This window comes from Myotis davidii, unplaced genomic scaffold (genome assembly GCF_000327345.1).
Source record: "Myotis davidii unplaced genomic scaffold, ASM32734v1 scaffold134, whole genome shotgun sequence".
Lineage (NCBI taxonomy): Eukaryota > Metazoa > Chordata > Mammalia > Chiroptera > Vespertilionidae > Myotis > Myotis davidii.
Window position 1 is genome coordinate 2,498,228 of NW_006288853.1, and position 3,325 is coordinate 2,501,552.

The window sequence follows — 3,325 nt, forward strand, 5'->3', positions numbered from 1 at the left end:
CAGTGCAGCCGGCACATGTTGGGAACAGAAAGTGGTATTTTGCTAAGGGAAGGCCTTTTGTCTTTTCTGAGCAGGGCGGGGAGGGACTGGGTATGTCAGACAGAAAGTAGGTGCTGAGGCTGAGCCGGGCTGCCCCCAAACAGGAAAGAGGAAGTTGAAATGCCTGGGGGGAAATACAGGAAGTGGGAGAGAGGAGTCAGAAAGTCTCAGAGAAGAGAACTGACCGTCCCGGTGACCCTCCAGTTTCCTCCCAGTGCCTGGGTCGCTGACTCCTGGAGGAGAAGGGCAGGCAGAACTCCTCAGTCTGAGACGGGCCACAAGCAGTCCGCCCTCGTGGCCAAAGGCAGCTGACTTGTGTTTAATGAGCAGCTACATGTGCCCAGCTCCCGCCCAGACACCATGCTGGTAAGACGGTCTGCCTCATGGCGCTGACAATAGTGGAGAAGGCCCACATTGAAGTAAATGTAGGCGTGGGAAGGGCTTTAGCATGTGGGTGGAAGTGCTTTGTGAACTGTAGACGGTGACGTCCACCCGTAAGGGCTGCTGAGGGTCCCACAGCAACCAGCACATGGCAGGACCCGGCCTGCGAACTTCCTGGCATAGACCAGGGGGTGGATGGGGGTTTCTGAGTGCTCCAAGCACCCTCTCCCTTCCTCATAGCTATAGGACCAAGTCCAGACCCACCTCTGTGCTCCCCACCCCCATTCCGGGCACCCGGGATGGCCCGGACCCTGAGGGAGCCTGAGGCGCCCCTCCCCCACCAGCAGTACAGCCCCTGGAAGCAGCTGCACTCCCTCCTGAGGGAAGCCGGGTGCCCCGCCCCTGCCCAGCACCCCGTCAGCCTGAGTTCCAGCCGCTTTCCCAGAGTTCCCAGCTGGGCCCCAACAAGGCCGGCCCGCTGGCACCCGCTCCATGACCCTTCCTCGGTCACGGCTCTGTGAGGCCAGCCTGGGGTCCCCATGGGGAGAGGAGGTGGGATGGCACTTTCTCAGCCTGTCGGCCTCGGCATTGCCCACTTAATCTGAGAATGGCTGCAGGGTGTGCAAGGAATTTGTAGAACTATAAATGGCTAGTCGATATGTAAAAGTACACTCCACCTCACTAATCCTCAGGGAAATGCAAAGTAAAATAAGATTGAGACATTTTCTTTTTATCAAACTTTTTATTGTGCAATACGGTACACATGTAGAAAAGGGCACGGAATCTATAATAATAAATGCATAATATGCTAATTAGACCGGACGTCCTTCCGGTCTAATGACAGGGCTGTGAGGACCCAGGCAGCTGCCGAGGCTTGTCTCAGGCCAAGGCAAGCATCCGTGGCTGCGAGGGCTGAGCCCTGTGCATGAATTTCGTGCATCGGGCCTCTAGTATAAGCATAAACATGGAGCAATGTGTCCATTCACCAGGCCTGGTCACATGCTACCTAAAGGTCCTCCCGGCGCTGGCACTCCGTGAACCACCACTGTCAGTGCTGGTGTCCTGCTACTGCCTCAGTGGCCGGGGAAAACACCCTAACCCAGCGGTCACCAACCTTTCGGACCTCACTGACCCCCAGTGGTCTGCAAACCACCTGTTGGTGACTGCTGCCCTAACCTCTCTCTTTTCTCATTCATGATGGGGGACACGGACACCTCCCCAACTGCACGGGTAGGTGGCTGCAAAGCGTTTTGATAGAGCAAGTCAGCAGAGGACAAATGCCTTAAGAGGTGGGTGGAGGCACAGGGCCAGCGCCTGGGCCGAGAGGAGAGGGAAGTGGTTCTGTAGTCTCCGCGGTGTTGCCCACCCCCTGTCCAGTGGTTCTGGTCCATCCCCCGTTGGACTGGACAGAGGTGTGTCAGCTGTTGGCCAATGGGACTCACAGTTATTTAGTTCCTGCTTTGTTCTAGGGACAGTGCTTGATAATTTCATTTGGTTACCTCGAAGGTCCCATGTCACAGATGCACAGGTGTCCTGAGAGGGTCACTAGCGTTCCCAGGGTCCTCATGCAGGGCTGGCCTCATGTGGTAGGGCTGGCATGTGGCCTGTGCCCCCTGCCCCCTATCCTTACTGAATCGAATGTTTCACAACCCAGTGTTGCTTCAGGGAGCCCGGCTCTCCTGCACCATGTCCCACCGGTCCCACTTCTGTCACACGGCACCCCCTTCTCCCCCATGCCCGCCTTCAGACAGCTGAGGACACTGGTCCCATCCCGAGTCCTCCCCCCACTGCTCTCACCTCCCTCAGAGGGCACCGCCTGAGGCCCTCTCACCGCTGGCTGCTGCCCTGCACATCTGGGAGATGGCGGGAAAGGCTGGACAGAAGTAGGGTGACCCACTTGTCCTGCTTTTGTACAGGACTTTGCCGGTTTCAGCAGCAAATGTCCTGCATCCCAGCAAACCCCCAGTTCTAGGCAAACTGTTATGGTTTCTAGGAACTGTTCCAGTTTTAAAACTGGACATACCATGTGCCACAAACCACAAACCACTGTCAGCTGTGGCAAACAGGACGGTTGACCATCCCAGGCGAAGGGACAGAGAAGGGAAGCGTCTTGCCAGGGCATCTGCTTCTCTCCTGGGGATGCAGAAGGCGAGACAGGGAGGAAGAGGCCCACGCACCGCGGGGTCCCAGGGTAGGACCGTGGTGAGGAGCCTCTCCCAGTCGCCCCGGGAGCCACGTGTGCGGCCAGGGCGCGGCTGGTGCCTGCAGGTCTGGAGCCGAGACTCCCATCTGCAGTCACTCGGGGTTCCTGGGAGAGCTGAAGGTCATGTGCTGAGCGGGCCAGGTCTCATGCCATCCTCAGGGACATGTAGCCACAGGACCTGGCACTTGATGAGGAAGAAAAAGCTCCCAAAGGCGGTGGAGACATCAAGGCTGGGAAACCAGGTTGCACAGAAGACGACTAGCCGCCTGCTGGTGTCTCACTAAGAAGCTCTCCCCACTTCTTCTCTGAACAGAGCCCGTCTTTCATGCATATCCGACCTCACCCCACGTACACTTGGGGGGAAATCTATGATCGTGTTGAACTTGCCACTGGGTACCCTGCCCCATTCCTCCTCCCCTCCCCAATCATATCATGAAGTAGGCCTTCTGGTTCCCACGCCCCTCCTCACCTGGATCCCAGCGCCCCAATACTGAATGACCCCTGGGTGGCCCCTAACGCATGCATCCGTCTGTCCCCGAAGGCAACGTGCTTTCAGAGCCTGTCCCCTTCCCCAAAGGCTCACGGGCTCCGCAGACAGAAGCCTCTTGGGCTCTGACCTCACTCCCGCCCTGGGACCAGCCTGGGCGGACTATTCCCTGTAGGACCACTGCCCCCCCGCCCCCCCCCCCCCCCCCCCCCCCC